The sequence below is a fragment of the Ursus maritimus genome, unplaced genomic scaffold, assembly GCF_017311325.1.
Source record: "Ursus maritimus isolate PB19 unplaced genomic scaffold, ASM1731132v1 scaffold_8, whole genome shotgun sequence".
NCBI lineage: Eukaryota > Metazoa > Chordata > Mammalia > Carnivora > Ursidae > Ursus > Ursus maritimus.
In genome coordinates this window covers 79,419,810-79,441,699 of record NW_024426996.1, presented here as the reverse complement: position 1 = coordinate 79,441,699, position 21,890 = coordinate 79,419,810, and the positions used below count along the sequence as shown (strand labels likewise).

General features: G+C 54.8%; 1 pseudogene; it reads right to left on the bottom strand.

The window, feature by feature from the left end:
• Positions 1 to 15,781: 15,781 nt before the first annotated feature.
• LOC121101617 lies at positions 15,782 to 15,879 on the bottom strand (annotated as a pseudogene).
• Positions 15,880 to 21,890: the final 6,011 nt, after the last annotated feature.

The window sequence follows — 21,890 nt, the reverse complement described above, 5'->3', positions numbered from 1 at the left end:
CCTGCACTCAGAGAGCACAGGGGCTGGTGGTCAACCAGTTGCAGCACAAAGTCTTGGTGCATCCAGGAGGCTTCCTGGAGGTGGTGTTGCTTCAGACATTCTAAAATTTAATAAGAAACTTGCTATATGGACAAGGTCCTGGGAACAGTGGAGACAAAACAGGATTATCAAGCTGGTGTGGACCTCGGGGGCCGTCGGGGCAGGGAATGTGGCCAGAGGTATGTCTGGAGAGGTCTGCCTGGACCGTGAATCCCTGGTTCAGAAAGGGGACTTTGTCCAGCAGGCGATGGACACCTGTGCTAGATTTTGTGCGGTGGAGGAAGCCAAGCGGATGCTGGTTGGGATGCTTGCTGGCAGCAGGTGGAGGGAGGCCTGGGGGTGAGTCCAGGACAGGTGACCAGTCTGTCTGACCAGCAGACAGGGGGGGTCTGCGAGGATCTGGGGCACTGGGATGGCAGGGTCACAGGGGGGCAGCCGCGTGGGCATGGAGGAGTGGGCAGGCAGGAAAGGTAGTTTTGGGGGACTGGAGGCCTGTTGGGTGGGCAGCAAGGGCGACTTCTGTGTTCTTGGTCTGGGTGACCCGATGAATTCAGCGTGGAGGTTGCGGGAACAAGTCAAAGGGACTGTCAGAAATGCTCCAGGTCCTGAAACCGACTGCCAAGACGCCTGTGGAGTTCTATGAAGATGAGAATGCACGTTGCTCATGTCCTCCCTGGCACACAAGCCATTTGGCTGCTTCTGGAAAACCTTCAGACACTTACAGCCAAAGCCCCTGCACCCCAGGGCCCCCAGTGTCCCCTGCACCCCGCCAGCGCCCCTCACCCATGCAGGGAGGGCTCTGCAGAGCGGGGGCCAAATCTTCATCACCCCCGGTGCCCAGCAGGGCTGCTGAAGGGAATGATTAATGACCACCTCAGTCCTCAAAGCTCTCCGGGTGAACACGGGGGCGCTCATCTCTGCAGACCAACCGGCCAGAACCTGAAAGGTGGACTCTACACGTTTCCTTTTCATTGTGGCTTCCAAGCTCGGATTTCCAAGCCAGCGGCCGCCAGCATTCTGTGCCCGCCCAGGTGCTGGCTGGCGCCCACTGTCTCCATTCTCTCCCCGCGCACACTCCCCAGTGTCAGGTGCCAGATGCTCGAAGCGGGTGAGCGGGGAAGAGGCAGCCCGACGCCACGCCTGCACCCCAGAACCTGCCCATGCTTTTTAAGGTTTCTATTTTCGTCTTAATTGCCCTATTTCACTGAGATTGTAGTCTTGTTTTGTGTTCAGTCACTTTGGAAAGAGATGGGGATAAATCCAAAACACCCTCACCAGTAAGGTCAGCGTTCTAGTGATGAATCTTTCTCCTTAGATCAGGATGCGGACACCCCCCCCCGGGTGCTGGCTGGCTGAGCTGTGGGGCAGGCCAGCCGGCCTGGGTCTATAGAGCTGTACGTGTGCACCCCTGCCCGCCTTTCACCTCCTCCTTCAGTTCCTACTCTTCTCTTTCCATCACCTTGCTCAGAGACTTCTCCTCTGAATGCCCGTCCCCGACTGCCAACACCAGGCCTGGATGACGGGGGCAAAAATGGTCCCCCTTCCCCACCCTTCTCTGTCTCCATCTACTGCTTTGCCATGTGACTTTGCAGCTCCTGCCCTCTGCTGGTGGAGTCGTTTCCCACCGCCCAACCAGGAGGCCAGGACTTGCTTGGGCCAATGGGTTAGGTCTAAGTGGTTAAGATCACCCTTTTTGGTTTGCCCTTTTTTTTTTTTTTTTGGTGCTGTGTTTAAAGATTCCTCCCTACTCTGGGGTGATAAACATATTAGTTGATATTTTCTTTTAAAAGTTTTATAGTTCTCTCTACAATTGTGTCTTTAATCCATCAGAAATCAACCTTTGTATACGGTGTGAGGTAGGGATTTGATCTTTTTTCCATGTGGAAATCCATCAGTCACAGTCAGCAGCACCGTGGAATGACCTGTCCTTACTTTGATGGTTTGTGTTCCTGCCTCTGTCGGGTTTCCAGATATAGATGCATTATTTCTGAGCTTCCTGGTTTGTTCTGTCTTTGTGTCTCATCTTGACCGGTTCCACATGTTTGTATTACTATAAATGTAAAGTAACTCATTGCAATGTTTTATTTCCTAAAACTTCTGAAGGTAGGGGCACCTGGGTGGCTCATTTGGTTGAGTGTCTACCTCCAGTTCAGGTCATGGTCACAGGGTCCTGGATTGAGCCCCCATTGGGCTCCCTACTCAGCAGGGAGACTGCTTCTCTCCATCCCTCTGCCTCTCCCTCTGGCTCATGCTCTTGCTCTCTCTCTCTGTGTCAAAAAAATAAAATCTTGAAAGAAAAAAAAATTTTTGAAGTTATTTTGGCCCATTTCTCTTCCATTATCCTTTTATCCAAGCTTTCCAAGTCTCATGGGAACACATTTGCTAGAATTTTTTATTCAAATTTCATGGACTCTATAGGCTAATTTAGAATTGACATCTTTATGATATGAGTCTTCATATCCATTAGTATGATATATTTCATAACTTTTCTGGAAACATCTTGCACAGTTCTTTTTTTTTTTTTAAAGATTTTATTTATTTATTTGACACAGAGAGAGACAGTCAGCGAGAGAGGGAACACAGGGAGGGGGAGTGGGAGAGGAAGAAGCAGGCTCCCAGAGGAGGAGCCTGATGTGGGGCTCGATCCCAGATCGCCGGGATCACGCCCTGAGCCAAAGGCAGACACTTAAGGACTGAGCCACCCAGGCGCCCCATGCACAGTTCTGATTATAGTTTTGTTTGCTTAAAATTGGGATCTTCTCTCAATTTTTTAAATTGATTATTAATGGCATCTAGGAATTCCATTGCTTTTGTATCCAACAATCTTGCTGATTATTAGTTATACCTGTATAATTATTTGTACTACTTATGCCAGTTTGTCTATAGGTTATCTTGGACTTCCTGTGTGGACAGAGTATTTTCCAATGTTTGCCTCTTGATTTTTTTTTTCTTGTCCTATTGCATTGTCAGATACACCAGTACAATTTTGAGTGTAAGTGACAATGAGGGCATGCTTGCCTTAACCCTGACTTTGATTAGGATACTTGGAAAATGTAATGACTAAGTATAGTGTTTTCTCTATTTTTTGATAAATAGTTTTTATCAAGTGTGGTAGAATCTACAAACTGGCCCCTTTTACCCACTTGCCCTTAGTTTTCCCTTCTAGAACTCCCTTGGGTTTTAGTAGGGCACATGGCTACACAGATGAAAACTATATTTCTCAATCTTGGTCTGGCCATGTGACTGAGTCTCATCAATGGATCTGGGGAAAAGTGGTGTGTGCAGATGCCTTACCACTTTTCCTCTTTCCCTTTCTGTGAAAGTGATGATGGTGATGGTAATCCACTTTGACCAAGTAGGTGAGGACAGCATGCTAGGGTGTGTGGACATAGAGATGGGAGGAGCCAGTGTTTCTGGGTGAGCTCAGGGAGCAGAGCCACCTACCTGGCCAGGACCGCTGCTTTCCCCGCATTGTTACATGTCACACAAACAAACTCCCATCTTCTCCCAATATACTTTGGGACTTTTGGTTCAGCAAAAGTTAGCCTATATATTGTCTGAGTTTATCCAAATAAGGAAACTTCATTCTATTCATGGTTTGTTAAGAATTTTGAAAATGAAATCATCAGTGGAGGTGGAGCTATACTGTTGGTTTGACATCTGGGAAGATACCACCCTTCTCCTTCCATCTCTTACACACCATTGTTCTTTAGCTTTTGAACTGAGAACTCTCCTTGTGTTTATGGGACATACTGTAGTCATCCGAGTACCCTTCTAGATTTGATTTGCCAATCTTTCCCTTAAGATTTTTTTGCATTATATAGTTTTTATTTTTTTTATTTTTTTAAAGATTTTATTTATTTATTTTACAGAGAGAGAGACAGCTAGCAAGAGAGGGAACACAAGCAGGGGGAGTGGGAGAGGAAGAAGCAGGCTCCCAGTGGAGAAGCCTGATGTGGGGCTTGATCTCAGAACGCCAGGATCACACCCTGAGCCGAAGGCAGATGCTTAATGACTGAGCCACCCAGGAGCCCCTGCATTATATAGTTTTTAAAAGCTTTATTTATTTATTTATTTATTTATTTATTTATTTATTTGAGAGAGAGAGAGAGCGAGAGTGAGCGTGGGTTCATGATTGGGGGGAGAAGCAGAGGGAGAAAATCTCAAGCACACTCCCCCCTGAATGTGGAGCCTGGTGCGGGGCTTGATCTCACGACTCTGAGATCATAACCTGAGCTGAAACCAAGAGTTGGATGCTTAACTGACTGAGCCACCCAGGCGCCCGCATCTATATTTTTAATTGAAATTGATGTAGAATTTTCTTTTCATGAAATGTCATTTAGCTTTAAGCCGTAGGTTATACTAGCCTCAGAAAATGAACGGATGTCCCATTTCCCTCTATTCTATGAAGCAGAGCCCACGTCAGGAGGATCGTCTGTTCCTCGAAGGTTTAGTAAGTCTTGATGTAATCCTGTCTAGGCTCCGTGGCTGTCTTTGTGGTTTGGAGGTGTGAGTTTTGCTAATCAGTCCACATCTGCATGGGTTGTCTGTCGGCTGTTTCATCTTGAATTGATTTTGGTGGTTAATTTTTCTTTGCGGCAATTGTGCACTGTGCTTGCACAGAATTATTACCACAGAGTTGATCACATAATTCTTTCACAGTTTCTAAACCTGCCCTGTACCTGCCGTGCCCCTGCTTCACGCCTACTGATATTCCTTCCTAGGTTGTTTCTCACGTTCAGTCTTGCCAGACAGTTTTCTGATCAGATTTCCTGAACGTTTTGCTTTCCTTGATCATTTCTTCATTCTTTAGTTTCTATTTAATCCATTTATCCTCACATCTTTACTTCTCTTATATTCTCTTTATAGCTGCTGTCATTCTATTCTTCCCTTTAGTTAAACATGTAACTTGTTTTTGTTAGGTTTTCCTGTTCTGTGATAAACGCATAGCTTACAAATACACCTCTAAAAACCAACCATACAGAATGCTTTCTTTTTCATTCACACGAAGTAATTCGTAATCTCTATCGTAATCTCTTTAACTCATGAGTTTTTTAACAGTGTGTCTAAACTTTTCAAATTCTTACGTACATGCATCTAAATCACATTTTTATTGTTCATTTGCAAATTAATTGCATTGTGGTCAGAGAACATAGTCTGAGTAACACCTACTCTCTGAAATTTGTGGAGGCGTATTTTTGGACCTGTAGGTTGTCGAGGTCTGTAAGCGTCTTATGTGTGTTGGAAAGAGCATCTGAGCTCTCCTGCAGAAGAGGGTGTCACCGTGGAGAGTGTCATTGTGTCCATTCCGGGGCAGCACAAAGCACTTTTGTACCGTTATGTATGGTTCCAAACGGCCCTGGGAGGAGAGCAAGGCAGAGATTATGTAAGGCTTATTTTACGGGAGAGGGGACTGCATCTCAGAGAAGGAAAGCGGAGTGCCCGAAGTCACGCAGCTCCCATGTGACAGGTACCTGCGGAGGAATGTAACTCCTTCTGTCTGTGGGTGTGGGGCCATCCCTATAGTGGCCAGAAGGAACAGCGTGTCATCGTATGGAACAGCATGAGACAGCATGGGACTGCCAGAGCCTGAGCGTCGGGTTCTGGGACCTGAAGCAGGCAGGAAGTCACAGTGATTGGTCACTGCTGCCTATCCTCATGTATGTGAACCCCAGACCCTCCATCATGTCCAGGTTACACCCCCTCCAGCCCCCTCCCCTTAGGGAAGCCAAGCCCTGTCTGGAGTACCCTTTCCCATCGAAGGTCCCCAGTCAGGCCATCTCGGCCTTCCTGTCTTAGGTCTTCCCACTTCATTTCCTACAATCCGGGAGATGTGCACCTATTATCACTCCCCCCACGTTCTGTGCTTTCCTGCCTCGGGATCTCTGTTCCGGTGTCCTGCAGGGATCCGAGCATTCCTGGACCCCCTCTACGTGGACGATCACCAGCCCACGCCTTTTCCTTGCTCCTGGCTCCTGTGTCTGTCCCGCCCTCCCCACCTTCTCCTGGACCGTCCTTTGTCCCCTCACTGGCTTTCTGGCCTCTAACCCAGAGGGCTGTTTCTAACACATCCGGCGCTCCCCTCCCTGGCTCATCCCCTTCGTGCCTCCCCCACTGCCCCACTCAGGCCCAGCCTCTGGGAGGCCAGCCTACAGTCATGACAAATGACTTGTCAGCTCACCAGCCCCTGTGCCTAAGAATGCTTGTCTGCAGCTTTATGCCTGGAGTCTCCACCTCCGTCTGTGAGGTCTGGCTAAGGCTAGCCATCCTTGGAGACGAGACCCAGGTCACTCTTCTGGGCAGCCTTCCTTGGTGTCCAGGTGGGGTGAGGGCAACTTTGCCCTCGCATAGCGTCTGGGGATGCCCTCGGTCCTGGCTTTCATTTCTTGGATGGTGAGGTCACCGCTATGTCCCTCATCCATGGGAACATTGCCTGCTTTAAATCTCGGACCCATTTCCCCTCGTGGCTCTAGCTCCCAGAACTGCTGTCTGTGCCCGCTGACCCCTGGCTGTTGTCTCCCATGTGGCTGGGCAAGCACTCCAGGTGGGGCAGGAAGTGACATCACCACCTGTCTCTTTCCTGGATGGAGGGCTCCTGCCTGCTGACCAAGGTCAAGGCCCTTTCCAACGGCCCTTCATTAGCGAGTGGGCATCTTGCTGAGTCAGCAGGGACCTCTCCACAGCCCCTGTTCAGGGTCACTAGGTCCCTGGAGAATGTGGCCGAGGGCGGCCGACCAACAACAGGGGCCATTGTCCTTGTCTGCTGCGGATGGGGTCGGCCCAGGCCCATCTGGACAGGGCAGGGGGCATGACCTCAGCTGCTCCAGAGAGGTCCTGCCAAGACCCCAGGCTCAGCCAGGCCAGAGAGGAGGCGCACAGATGGCGTCGCCAGGAGCCAGGCAGGGCCCTCCAGGGAACGGTTTCAGGGTCCGAGGGAGCAGCTCCATCTCCTCCAGCCTCCCTTGGTGCCCCCTGGCCCCCAGAAGGGAACCTTCCACAGCAGCCCTGAGGTGGGAGGGAACATGTCTCCAGTGATGGGGGCCTCGTACCTTCACCACAGCCCCTCATCCCTGGACATTGACGTTCTCCCGAACACTGAGCTCAACCTCCCACGATTTCTCCCTGCAGACCCTACCTCTCCAGGCTCGCCTGTCTCCTCTCCATGCAGCTGCGCCTCACTCCCAGTCCCAGCCCTGGTCAAGCGCTCTGCGAGCGGCGTCTGTGCAGGTCACTGTGCTACGTCAGCAGGAGAACTAGCTCAATGGCCGGCTCTGTCCCCAGGAGCTGCAGGACAGGGCCCTGAAGCGACTTGCCCACGATCACCCAGGAAGTGAGTGCTGGCGCCAGCAGCGGGAGCAACCCCACGTCCTGAGTCCCCTCCCCCCCAGCGACCTGCAGACCTGATGCACTTCTGAGTCCTCAGGGGGCCCAGCGGCCACCGCTGTCATCACTGACAGAGATGTTGGCTTCACGCACTTTTTCTATTTCAGGAAATCAAGCTTCACAGACTCAGCTGAGGCGCCCTCTCCCTCCCCCCCTCCCCTCCTCGAGGTCACCCCCACCCACAGATGCAGGTCAGATGCTTCAGCTGTGTGTGGTGTGGACGGTGCGTGTCCTTGGTTTGCGTGTTTAAGACGTTCACAGAACGTTGGAGCTTTGCCGTAGCTCTTGCTGCCCTGCCTGGATCATGGGGGAGACATATGCCCAGAGTCCAGCGCAGTCAGAGGGACGGTCTCTGCCCGAGGAGGAAACAGGCTCTGGGGCAGCCCAGTGCACACTCACGGGCCAGCACGGGACTGTGGAGACGTCTCTGGAAGGGAGGCGACTTCCCGGTAATCCTCAGTCATGGCTGCACTGACCCCTGAGTGGAGTTTAGCTCACCCCCCGCCCCGGTGTTCCCAAGCCTGGACGAGCTGGCCAGGGCCCCGTCTTGCCGGGGGCCATGCACCCCTGCGGGCAGGCGTTTACCCAGGCTGTCTCTGCCCTGGCGCGCCTGCCTGGGGACCCCCTGGCCTTTAGGGCAGCTGGAACACTCCCGTCGGGCTCACGGGCTTTGGGTTAAAGAGGTTGTATGGGCCACCTTGCCAGGTCCGTCACCAGCTGAGGACTAGCTTCCCTCCCCAGAGATCCAGGGCTCGGCCCGAAACCCAGCCCCTGCCACAGCTCCCAGGACGTTCCAATCATCAGGAGGTTGGGGAGCCAGTCTCTGCTGGAACGCCGCGTGGGGGGCTCCAGGCTGCCCTCGCCGTCCCTGCCAGGGACTGTCCTCCTTGTGTGACCTCCTGCAGGCATGGGCACTCTCTTCTGCATCCCGGGAAGGGAAACCAGGCCCAGGCGCACAAGGCGAGCCGTCACCACCCGCAGCATCACAGACCACGGCCATGTCCCGCACGCACGTGCAAAGCCGCCCAGGCCAGCCACCCACATCCAGCAATCCACAGGGGAACCCGGATTTCCGGCTCAGACAAGTTAAGAGATGTCTGGGGTTCTGGCTGCTCCAGGAAAGCCACTAATTAAGATGTCTCTTGTCTTGGTGCCCCAGACCCCTGTCCCGTCGCCGATCAGGTTACAGTGAGTGACGGCTCGAAGGTGCTGCCCCTGGGGGGCTGGGGTGAGTAGAGAGGACAGATTGCTTTGTGACCTGGGCTGCCTCGCTGCACCTCTGGATACAGGCCTGGGGCAGGCGTGGTAACTGGGGGCCCCCCGCAGCAAGGACGTCTCCCTGAGGGAGCTCTCCGCAGCTCGGCCAGGCCCCCGTGTGCACGGCAGGTCCGCCCTACACACCCGCCGGGTGACGGCCGGCCAGCGGCCATCACTCGGCAGTGGCGATCGTCTAGCGACTCTGGGGGTCAGTGTGCCTCACCTGTGCAGAGAGGCAGCTGGCCCACCCTGTGAGGCTGTCTTTCTGTCCTCTTCGGCAGTCTCCGAGCCTATTACACACCTGTCCTGTGCCGGGCAGCTGGGGCTGGGCATGCAGGCATATGGCCTTGGCCCTGCACAGCACTCCTGCGTGTGGGTAGCTGACCCACCCCATCACCGTGCATTGTAGGAACCCCCAAAGGGCACAATCAGACTCCCAGGAAAGACCCCAACCCCTGCCCAGGCCAACCAATGCAGCCAGACAGACTGGGTTCAAATCCACGCTCCTCTGCCTGCCGTGCAGACGGCCACTTTACCTTTCTGACCCATGGTTCCTGGTTTATGAGGTGGGGGTGGTCACACTGACGTGAAGGGCTGCCGTGACGATGAGCTGGGGAGAGCATGGGAAGGAAGGTACACAGGCGCCCGGGTGTTGGTCTCCAGCCCCCTCCCATGGGACCCCTCCCCCACCACCCACGCAGAAGCTGGTATCCGTTGCATAAATGGGAAACTGAGCCTCAGAGACCTCAAGTCGGAGGGCCAAGGTCACAACGGAGGGGCAGGATGGAGATGGGGGCAGGGCCTCTGGGAGCAGCTGGGTCTGCAGGCTCAGCAAACCCTGGCTGGACCCGAGAAAGGCAGGCCACGTCACCCCATTCTGCACGCAGGGTCAGGGGGCACAAAGAGGAGTAGCTTGCCCATACGGGGCTCATGACCAGTGCAGGGCCAACAGGGGCGGGATGGAGGCCTGGCTAACCCCCAAGCTCTCCATTCACCCATTCAACCCAAATCCCAGGAGTACCGGTCCTGAGCCAGATGCTGGTGTGAGGTGATATCCCCACAAGGGCGAGCGGGGGAGGCAACACCACCGACTCCACTAGCGGAGATGAAGCGGCCGAAGGGTCTAGAGCACCAAGTAGGAGTGGGTGGGCTTTGGGGGGGGATAGGGGAGGGGTTGACCCAAGAATAGCTTCACAGCCTGCAAGTGCCCTGGAGCCGCTAACGCCGAGGGTGTGGCCGAGAGGCCGACAGGTGAGCAGGATGGGGGCGGAGCCGGGCCTCTGGACGTCACCTCAGAAGAGGGGGTGGGTGGGAAATGGAGATCTGGAGCAGCAGGAAGGTGGGGGTGGGTGGGAAGGGAGGCGTGCATGGGGAGTGAGAGGTGAAGAGTGGGTGGTGAGGGTGGTGACACTCCCATCACGGGTGAGGACAAAAGGGAGGATGTGCCAGTGACAGGTGCTCCCGTCAAGGAGGAAGGCTGCTAACTGGGACCAGGGGCCCTTCTGTGTGGCCCAGCCTCCTCTCAGCCTGGCAGCTGCAGGGTCACCCCATCTTGTGTCTAACAGAGGCTTGGGGTCCAGACGTGAGTATCAGTGAGTAAGGGGGAAGGTGAGTCACCTTTCTGAGTGCTGTGTCCCTTCTGCCACTTTCCGTTGAATTCAAGCAAGCCCCAAGCCCATCCATAGGGTCATAGGCCTCCACCTGTCCACCTGAGAGGCCTCAAAGAATTTGTGAACGTGTTTTAAAGCCCCTGTCTGCCCTCTGACCAGGAATTATTTATGTTCCTCCCACGTGCAAGTCACACTCACTTCCTTCCACAACCCCCTGTCTCACCTGTCACAGGTTCAGAGCCAGGGTCTCATGGTGCCCATCAGCCCCAGGTGTGGGAGAGGCCTCACCATGTGGTTCTAGTTTGAAGACTAAACTAAAGGGACAGTCACCTGCGGCTCCCAACAGGATGCATTCAAATAGTGGGGTACCAGAGCCCAAGGAGGCCACTGCTCAGGGCACTTCCAAAGACCAGCCCCACTCATCCTTCCTGGGGGTTCTTCTCCATGGCTGTTGGCTCACTTCTGGATGGTGCCCTGTCACCACTTAGTTTGCAACTAAGTGACCTTCCCAGCTTCTTGCCTGTAATAGTTTAAGGTGCAAGGGCTTCTTGGGGTTTTCTTGCCCGCTCCATCCCTCGTCATCCAGGCTGCTGTGTTTCCATCAGTGAAATCCTCTTTCAGACCTTGTGGGTTTCCTATGGTGGTTACTGATGTTCAGTCTGTTGGACGAGACACAGCCACCACACGTTCCTGTAAGAGCAGCTCTTCTCTATTTTGAGATTCTTAAAGACTGTTTAAGCGAGAGGGTCAAGGGGACACCTGTTAAGTTCTGAAAAGGGTCTTTATCTGTGAGCGTCTCCTTTCGATCTTTCTGAGCACTTAACAAAGAATCTTGCGGCCCCATTCTGGATTTGATCTTCTCTCTAAAGCCATTTTAAAACTTGATGCATTTTAAAATTTGAAGACATTTTCAAATGTGGACATGCTGAGAATGAGAAACACTTCATTTTCAAACCTAGCAAGTCGTGGCTCCTTTATGTTTTCTCTAAATTTTTCTTGAAAATTGAACAGCTGGCCAGTCACCTCTCCTCCCTCTCCTCTTGCATTTAATCATAGGCAGCAGGAGAAGAGAGGTGGCACTTTCGATGTTTTTCCTGGAAATCTTCGTTAGACTAAGGGTCAGCGAATTATAGCCCAGGAGCCAAATCCAGCTCGCTGCCTGTTTTGTAAACAGAGCGTTACTGGAATGCAGCCATGCCTGTCTTTTCATGCCTTGCTGGCGGTTCCTTTCGAGTACAGAGTGAGGAGTGGCAGCAGACACCACCTGGTCCTCAGCACCTCACATATTGACTACATGGCCTGCACGGACACTGGCTGCTAGATCACTGAGTTACTGGGTGCGTTTCCTCTTCTTCTTCTCGTTGCTGGAGGCTGCTGCTCTCCTTGGGCCACCGCAGAGCGTGGCTCCTTCTTCTTCCCAGAGCATTTTCTCACTCTTTCTCAGGCCTCCTGGGCAGTCTCTGCAAGGCCTCTTGACTTTCTGCTCCAGCCCTGGACCAGAGTTAATGCTCCAGATTTGTGAGGGTGGCCAGTCTCTGTCCTGTAGCTGCATAAGGAACCACCCCAAGAGCAGGAGCATGAAACGATCTTTTTGGAAAGAACCAGTGCAGGTGGCCTGTCTCTGCTCCACCAAGTTGGGGGCCCTGGCAGTGAGGCTCTGAGTGCCTCAGTGGCTGGGGGCTGGGATTATCTGAAGCCCTGTTGCCCTGTGGTTGGTGCCTGAGCTGCAAAGACCAGGGCTGTTGCCCAGAGCGCTCAGGCCTGGCCTCTCCATGTGGCTGTGCTTTCTCCCAGTGTGGTTGTCGCAGGGAACGGAGCTTCTGTCATGCAGGCCAGGGCTCTGGGCATGTGTGTTCTGGTGAGCAAGGTGGAAGCATTATCATCACACAGCCAGATTCAAGGCACGTGTGTGTGTGTGTGTGTGTGTGTGTGTGTGAGTGTATGTGTGTGGTCTATGACCCTGCCTCTCCATGCAAGGAGGTCCAAGAATTCACAGACAAATTTAAAGCTGTCATACCTCGAGTCCCCTGTCCGTAAAATGGGGATGATAATTCCTACCTTGCGAGGACAGGGCCTGGGACTCAGTAAATGCTCTGTGACTATGGGTTGTTATCCTTGTCATCATCCCAACTTACAATGGCAATATGCACACATATTTGGTGTCTGTCACCTGGTCTGTCCGGCTTAAATGGGACCATATGCTCAAAGGGGTTGAAGGCACAGGAAACCGCTTTCCCACGCCCTTGCCATGCACCTGGTGTGTGCCAGGAGCTGACATGCACTGTCCCGGGGGGTTGCTGCTCTTGTCTCCCCATCTTATTACACGAGAGGTGCTGGCGGGTCCGCAGGCAGGAGGGAAGCCCGAGCAGTGGAGCCAAGCACACGTGCCCCATCCCGGGCCTGCTGGTGACTCATTCAGCTGGTCAGCTATCTGCTCATCGCCTGTGCTTTCCAGTCTTTTCTGTGGAGTCCTACAGCGTGCTGGGTCTTTCTCCCACGCTGGGTGAGCGGACCAGCCAGAGCCTGGCCCTCACGGGGCTTCCCTTCTGGGATTTTCACGGCACATCATACCATGGCTTTCGGCTCTTGGTCCACTTTCTGGAAGCCAGCCAGCCAAGTCTCTGAGGTGCTAATGTGTGGCTGTAGCCCTTCGGGGAACCGTATCTACTTCCCACCCACCGACTGTGGCTCGGGGGCAGATGTGTTTGAGCAGAAGCTTTAGGAGCCATTCCAGACTTTTCTCCAGCCCTCTGGCCCTTTTTACCCACTGCCAGGAAAGCATGGCCCAAACTGGGCCTGTTGGTTCAGCCCGGGTCCCGGAAAGGGTCCTTACAGCTGAGCCACTGAGAACAAGAAATCAATGTTTGTTGCTGTGAGCTGTGAAATCTGGGAGCTGATTGTTACCAGGCAAAGCTGACCGATACAGTCCTGGTTGAGGATCCTGAGCACCCATCAGCAGGTGCGTGGTTAATGGTGAGTCCACATTGACCTAGAACCAGAGTTGCACCAGGCAGGAAACTGAGAGTTCATACCATCAAAGAGTCAAATGACCCATCCACTGTCACAACCAGAAGCAGGTGAGCAGACCCCAGCCTGTGTTCTCCTCATTTCTCCACTCTGCTTTGTTATTTTATTTTACTCATCCCCCCACTTTTCAGACAGAGGAATTGAAGGGCTTATAGCATGAGGCACTTTAAACAAACATGATAAAATCCAAATAGAAGCCACAATACTAGCATAAAAAAGAATGCACTTATTATATTATAAAGGCCCAACATTACTGATACACTTAAGCTTTTCTGGACTTTTGAGGTTCCTGGCAGCCAAGGAGAAAATACATCGTGATCAAGTTTGCAATCTTCAGTATGGGAATGGAGCAAGTATGTGACTTCCTCGAAAAGCTCTATCAAGCACCCAGTGGTAAAACAGAACCCTCCCGGGGGTTACTGTCTGACGGGGGCAGAGTGGTGGAATGAGGTCTTCGCAGCCCTGGCTACTTTGCTTTCCACCCGAGGCCAATGTGAGGCTCTGCTTCAAAGCCAGCTATTTACATCTCCAAGCTCAAGTGGAAACAAGCCCTGGGATTATCTCTCCATTTGGGGTCAAAAGGCATGAATTTCAGCGGCAAAATGGTCCACGCTGCAATCTTTGTTTTCTGCATGAGCTGATAAACTCTGAGGCCAGGCCCACGGGGCCTCCCGCCGCATTGCCCATGAGCTTCGGTAAATCTTTTGACAGGAGTCATTGTCTGGGGCAGTGCCCCAAACGACTTCTCTAAACGGAGTTATTCATTTGGCTATAATGGGAGGCCGGGCTGCCAGGCCCTGCTGATGGCGGTGATTTCACACTGGAGACCCGTCTTGTCAGGGTATTTGTAGCCTGAACGCTGGTCGCTGGCATAGCCAGCAGTTGGGGTGCGGGGGCGCTGGCTCTTCCCAGGTCTGGGGTCTGCGGTGAGGGCCGGGTTTTCTGGAGAGGAAGGCAGACAGCAGAAGCCCTTCGCCCCCACACAGGAAAGGCTGCAGACCGGCTGCTGTTTCTGAGTCAGGCAGATGGGTGGGGGGCTGAGTGCGACTTGGGGACACTGACCTCACCTCTTTGGTCTTAGCGTTCTCGTCTGTAACATGCAATTGAGATCACCTACCCCTCGGGGGGCTCTGGGGGCGGGGGTGAGGGACACAACACAGTAGGGTTCTGTCCCGGCAGCAGGCACACAGCCAGGCCCACGGAGGCACCTGATAAAGCCTTGTCACGTGGATAACGACGGTGTGTGCGCTGACGTGAAGAGCCCAGCGCGGCTCCAGAGACCTGGCACCGACCCGCACGCAGGGCGGGCCTACCGTGCAGACCGATACTGGTTCAGGACTGGAGGGAGAAACAGCCCAGACCCCTCCCCATCTTCTGCCCCTCCCGGGCGCTCCCGCATAGGTGACCCCTGGATCGATCTCACCTGTTCTGTGCTTCAGAAACACGCGATTGTCCTTGTGCTCTTTGCTGGGCGCTGGGGGGGGGGCGCCTTGTTGCTGTGCCTGCTGCGGTCTGGTTGTGCTCACTGCCATTCGTGTTCCGTTGGGCGTGTAAACCACACCTACCTGTGCCAGGCTTGACCCCCGCCCTCCCAGCCCGCCCCCTCCCTCTGCTGACTCACAGGCAGGCTCCCGAGGGGAGTCTGCGGGTGGCGTGTAGGGTGGCCAGCACTCCCCACTTGGGTTTCCCTGGGACTGCCCACGTTTTAGCCACGAGAGCCACGAAAGTCCTGGCAGACCCTTCGGTCCCCAGCAAACCTGGATGGGCGGCCCCTCTGGAACAGTGGACGTTGTCTCCCTAGACGCTGAAGTGGGGGGTCGGAGCAAGAGACGCCGGGAGGACACGGCGGGAGGGTGGCCTGTCGGGGAGGACGCAGTCCAGGGTGAGATTCCTGCGTGGATGCGTGGTCCTTCCAGCCCCCAGGCACAGGCCCGCTGTCCCCCAGGGCCTGGCTGCTTGCCCGGTGGTGGGTGCCCTGCCCTGCCCGGCACATGTGATGAGAGCAGGTCCCTGACACCCCAGGTGCCCCATGCATGGCTGAGCCCGCTCGCTGGGCTAGGGGTTGGTGCCTGCCTGGAGGGTCCCATTTATTTGGGTCAGGGGCCAGCGAGCGACAGCTCATGGGTCAAATCCAGCCCGGTGTTTGTTCTTGTACACCTGGCCTCTTGAGAATGGTTTTCCTGTTTTTCAAAGGTTGGGGAAAAAAAAAAAAGCAAAAAGAAGAATGTTTTGGGGCTCAAAAATTTTAGATGAAATATAAATTTCTGGGTCTACAAATAAAGTTTTATTGGAACACAGACATGCCCGTTCACTCAGGCATTGTCTCTGGCAGCTTCCCGGACACAAGGGCAGAGGGAGGCTGTGCAGCCCGAGAGTGAGGAACGCGGGCTCTTGGGCCCTTTGCCCACGGTTTGCCAACTCCGGTTTGGTGCGTCATGGAAACAGTTTTGCTAATTATAGCTTTAAAAAAAATGGAATGCTTCACAAATTTGCGTGCGCAGGGGCTGTGCTAATCTTTTCTGTATGGTTCCAATTTTAGCATTCGCTCTGCCAAAGTGAGTGCCGTAGCTTCCTTCTTTAAAACCCTATAAAATCGGGCAACTGTAAAAACCTGTTTTGTGTGTTTCTAAATATTGTGATAAAATATATTCAACACAATCTTCACTGTTGAGTTGCCTGTGTGTGTATCGTTCAGTGGCGTTAGATACGTTCCTGGTGTGTGCCCATCACCGCTGTTTTTGTCCAAGACTTTCTCATCACCCCTGTGATGGTGAATTTTACGTGTCAACATGGCTGGGCTGGGGGTGCCCAGATATTGGTCAAACGTGATTCTGGGAGCTTTTTTGGAGGGGTCATTTTTGGATGAGTCAACATTTGAGTTAGTAGACTGAGTAAAACGGATTGCTCTCTCCACGTGGGTGGGCCTCGTCTCATCAGTTGAAGACTTGAATACAACAAAAGGCTGACCTTCCCCAAGGGGAGGGAATTCTCCTGCCGGATGGCCTTTAAGCTGGAACATTGGGTCTTTCTGGTTCTACCGCAGCTCCTGGCCTCCGGGTTCCAACGGGGACATCAGCTCTGTAGACTTTGGATGTGTTGGTTTCCATAATCATGTTGGCACTTGCTTATCATAAGTCTCTGCGTCTGCATCTCTCCATAGCTTACGTGTCTGTCTTTACTCTCGATATCTCCTATTGGTTCTGCTTCCCTGAAGAACCCTGCCTAACCCAGCCCCCCACAGAAACTCTGCCCCACGAACCATACCTTCCCCAGCCCCCTGGTGAGCTCTGTTCTTTGGGTAATTTCCTCTTGGCTCACTCAGGGAGAGAAACAATCTGACACTCATTTGGACGACTCCTGAAGCCCAGCTTTTACTCCAAAGGATGCAGTTTTGTAAGGTTTGGTCATTTCAAGAAAATGCCAGTTGTCACAAAAGTGGCGTGTGCGTGTTCTTGGGAGGCACAGGGTGCGCGTCTGCAGGGCCCGGCTCCAGAGAACGAGTTTCAAGCTGGCGCTGACCTTGTCTGGACTCAGTCATGCACGCGGCTTCCCCGGGAGCAACGGCTTAGCTGTGTGGTGGAGAGGGATTCTTGGGCCCTCTTGTGCCAGAGTGGGCAGGGTCCAGGATTTGGGACTGAGGGATTTGCCAAGATGCAGGACTTTCAAAGCTAAAACGTAGGCAGTCCCAGGGAAGCCCAGGGTGGTGGGGTGTTGGCCGCTCTGCACGCCACCTGCAGGTTCCCTGTGTACTCCGACTGATGCAGTCAGCAGAGGGAGGCGTGGGCCTGGACGGCAGGCAACAGGCCTGGCACAGCTAGGTACCCAAGCCTCTCTCACGCGCCAGGGCAAGCCTGAAGGGACCCAAGCCCGCCCCGGCTCGCGGCCCAGCACCTTACCACCTCATGCCTCCCCCCAAATTCCAAACATTGCCCCTCCTCTCACCCTGGCCGTAACTTACCGCAGGGGAGGTTGGAAGGCCAGCAGTCCCTGCCCAGCACCGAGGGCGCATCTGGGCCGTGGGGCCTGTCAGTAGGTCTGGGGTAGCGACCTCGGTGGAAGGAAATGGGGCTGGGGTTGGGGGGAATCTGCAAGCCGGGGGGTAGCTCTGAGGCCGAGCTGGTTGGGAGCTCCGTGGTGCTCCCACAGACCCCCCCCCCCACTGCAGACCACTCACGGCACACTGCTGGGGCCCCTGGTTCTGTCCTTCGCTGGACTCTGAGCCACTTGAGGGCATGCCAGGGCTAGTCCCCAAGGTGTCTCTGGGTCCTACACAGGGTGTGCTTGGGTGGGTGAAGGTGTGAGGAAACCGGAGTGGAGACCGGTGCTCCAGGAACCCAAGAGAACAAAGTCCACGTGTAGAACAGGGGCCCATCGTGGGGCTTGGCCAGCCTGTGTCAGCAACACCTTCAATTATTCTGAGAAATCAAGAAGGCTTCCTGGAGGAAGTGCGAGCAGGGTAGGAGGCTGCTCTCCGTGGGAAGTGCTCAGTTCCCATGACTATCCATTCCTATGTCTGTTGGCAGGCTCTGCCTGGGGGAAGCCCTGCAGGGCTAGGGCCTGGGGTCTGATCCTATCAGGGGAGCCGGACTTCCTGCCAGCCGCAGGAGGAACTTGGTGGAGATGTGGCTGTTTCTTCGACTTGGGGAGGCAAGAAGGTATGAGCCAGGCAGCCAAGAATGTGCCTCCCTTCTCCAAACACCATCCTGTGGATTTATGGCTGGGGCTGTTGGCCCAAACCAGTTAGGAAGGAAGCCTAATGAGTTTGCAAAGCTGCTGCTGGCCCAGCCCTGGGGGACGACCAAGGGGAGCTGTGGGGGAAGTTTCTGCAGGGAGATCGCAGGGTCTTATTCCCCCGGCTCTGTCGGCCGGGACCTCCCCGGCAAGGCGGCAGGCGCTCGCACACACATCAGCTCGTATGTGCAGATACAGCTGCTGCTATGTGGCCCGTTTCAAGATTTCTGTTTTATAGGAGAGGAAACTGAGGCCCGAAGGGTGAGGGGGGCGTGGTGGGCTGGGCCTGGGGCCAGGCGTTCTGTGTCTACAGCCCGTGGGCTGGGAGCATGACTGAGACTCAGGCGGTCAGTTTCTGCGCTCAGCATTTGTGTTGTGAATTCCGAGCGCGCGCTGGCACTGTGTGTGAGATCCCTCACGAGCCCTTCTGGACACCGATGGTCCCAGGATGCCACTTTTCCTAAAACACTGGACCTGCCCACGAATCCTCTACAGAGCTCTTCCCGGCAGCTGGCTCCCCATGGAGCCTCAGGACCGGCTTCCCTAGACAGTGGTGTCGACCCCGAATCCTTGCCAACACTGGGAGCAGCAGCTTGGAAGGTCGCCGGTCTGCCAGCATGAGCTGGCATTGCGTTGTCATCTATTGGACGTCCCTTGTTGGATCATTTTTCCTCAGGCTTATGGGACATTCTTTTTACCCCTCTTGTGAAACAGCTGTTTGTATCTTTTACCTATTTTTTTTTATTGATTTGTAGCGACTCTTCATATATTTGCTGCACAAATTCTTCATCCATCATGAGTGCTGCAAATACCTTCTCCCAGATTGTGGATTGACGCCCTGTGTTCTTTATGCTGTCTTTGATGATGACGTAAACTGCTCTGGCTGCTCTTTGGAGGTGCTCCCAGATTGTCCAGAGGCTCCGGCTTTCTCCCTCGATGTCCTGGCTTTGGACAATCTCAGGGGGTCCATGGCTTCAGTGACTGTTGTGGGTGCAATTGTGTCCTCCAGAGACGTGTTCACATTCCAGCACTGGTATGTGTGGATGCAGCCTGATTTGGAAACAGGGTTTTGCAGATGTCACTGAGCGTGAGTGTAGATGTGGCCACACTGGCAGACATGAGCCCTAAATCCAGTGTCTGGTATCCTTGCAAGAGGAGGAGAGACAGACAGACACACACCAGGAGATTGCTGTTGAGGACTTGCGGAAGGCACCCTATACCGATGCAGGCAGAGACGGGCCGATGTAGCCACAAGCCGGGGAGCGCCAACGGTGCCAACAAGCCCCCAGAGCCGGGAGAGGCCCGGACGGGTTCTCCCTCCCAGCCTCCGCGGGAACCAGCTGTGTGACACCTTGATGTCACTTCCAGCCTCCAGGACTGGGAGAAAATAACTGTTTGAGCTGCTGGGTCTGTGACCACCTGCTGCCCCCCCTCCCCCGCGGGGACGTTGGCACAGCGGCGGTCAGTGTGTGCACAGCTCCAAACAGTACCATGGGCTCATGGCCACCCCCAAGCCTCCCCTTGGGGCCTCAAGGGCTCCTCAGACGTGGCACACAAGGCCCTCCTGGCCCCTTTCTGGAGCACGGGATCCTTCACGCCGGACACGCGGCCCTGCACATCTGGAGAAATGACGCCACCGCGGAGGGAGGCTCTGCCGGTGCTGAAGGGCATCCCTTGCGGGACAGACGAGGCTGCCTGCCTTCTGCGCCTTGGATGAGCCGGGCCCAAGGCTGGAGGGAGATGCCAGCTGTGGCCCCGGAGAGGTGCTAGCCCACGCGGGTCTCCTCACGGGGCACCTCCCTGCCCTCAGGCCCTGCCCCGGGGCGGGGAAGGAAGTGTGCCTTCCTCCGGGGATTTACCCAGACACCCGGACACTGTCAAATCCGAAGCTGGCCCAGACCTGCCAGGGCGTAGCCTTCTGGGCCCACCCCCCAGGTCAGCGAAAGTACATGATTCCAGCGAAACCAGCGGAGGGGGCAAGGGTCCGAGTCTTTGGGTTAGGTGTTCTATTCCCGGCAGAAGGTGGAGACGGTCACACGGTCTGTTAGTATCTATTGAGCACCTGCTGTGCACCAGGCTCCAGGACGCACAGGAGACTAAGACGTGGCCCCAGCTCTAAAACAGTCAGAGTTTCATGGTGGAGGCAGGGGGGTGGACCCCATGGGTGGCACGTGCAGGGACGAAGGGATGCACAGGGGGTGGGAGTCCAGAGGAGGCCTCCTGCCCAGCTGGGGGAGGTGACTGCTGGGCTGGGTTTTGTAAAAGGAACAGGGATTGACCGAGCAAGGAAGGGAGCAGACAGGGCACCAAAGGCAAAGGGAGGAGCTTGTGCAAAGTCTGGGCGGCGGGTGACAGCTGGCACCTCGACCTCAAGTGGGAAACTCAGTCGTTAGAATGAGGGATGTGTGCGTGTCTACACACATGCATGCACGCATGTGCACATATATACACGTGCATGTGTGAGAGTGCGTGTGCAGTGCACATGTATGCATTATGTGAGAGTGCATATGTACACGTCCACATGTGTGTGAGAGTGTGTGCAGTGCACATGTATGCTTGTATGTTAGAGTGCATATGTACACGTGCACATGTGTGCACATGTGTGAGAGTGCATCGTGCACGTGCACATGCTTACGTGTGCATGTGTGAGAGTGCGTGTGCAGTGCACATGTCGGTGTGCAAGTGTGTGCATGCATGTGTGCGCGAGTGCGCGTGTGCAAGAGCACGGGTGTGTGCATATGCATGTGTGTGCGTGCATGTAGTCAGTGATTCCTGATGCACTGGGGGAGCAGGTTTCTCTCATGAAGGACCTTATGGGTTAACCTTAGCAATTTTAAGAATTCTGAAAAAAATGGACAGAATTATAACAGTTCGGTTACCTGCTACGTGGCTCAGGGCAAACCTTCACCCTTGCCCTGGGCCACGGGTTTCCCCTCTGTGCTTGGAACCAAGGCTGGGCCCCTGCAGCTCCAATTCCCTATGTCTCCAGCCCCTGGCTCCCAAGAGAAGGGAGGGGACCCTGGTGGCAGCTGCTGCCAGGAAGCTTCTGAGGTCTGGCCCCTCGGAGAAGCGGCTGTCTGTCCTCCAGCACGCTGACGGTCAGCTCCGTGTAACCAGAGCTGGGCGACACGGCCTGTTACAACACCAACAACAGCCTCGCCTTTTAATTCTGCAATTAGAGAGGGCAGTGGGGACTGGGGCCTCCCCTGGGGCTCGGGTGACATTGATCCACCGGTGACAAATGTCAGTGATCCAGGGTGAGGGGACTCAGCTGCCAGGCGTTCCCCGGAAGAAGACCCAATGGCTGCGCTTTGGAAAGCGTGGGAATAACCCGCCCAAGTTCGGAAGCCAGAAATACCAACGTTTGCACATTCTAGCCCATCTCCATCTGCCAAAGGAGTTTGACATTGAACCGTGTGGGTGCAAACAGTAACTGTGGCCAAACCCGACTTCCATGCTTCGTAACGCCCGGGGGCCGCTGAGATAATTTGTGTCTCAAATAAGGAGGACGCTGCTCGAAGTTCTGTGCAGGAGGTTGGCACAGGGCTGTGGGTGGGGCAGGGAGCTGGCCGCCCCTTGGGCTCCTCCTCTCTCCTTGCAGCCCCAGCCCCTGGGTCCCCCCGCCCCTGATTGCAGCCCCAGCCCCTGACTGCAGCCCCAGCCCCTGACTGTAGCCCCAGCCCCTGGGTCCCCCAGCCCCTGACTGTAGCCCCAGCCCCTGACTGTAGCCCCAGCCCCTGGGTCCCCCCGCCCCTGACTGTAGCCCCCTCCCCTGCCTGCAGCCAGGGCTCCTGGTTCCCCTGAGTGCCGGGAGAGCAGCCCTCTCCAGCTCTCCCAGCTCTC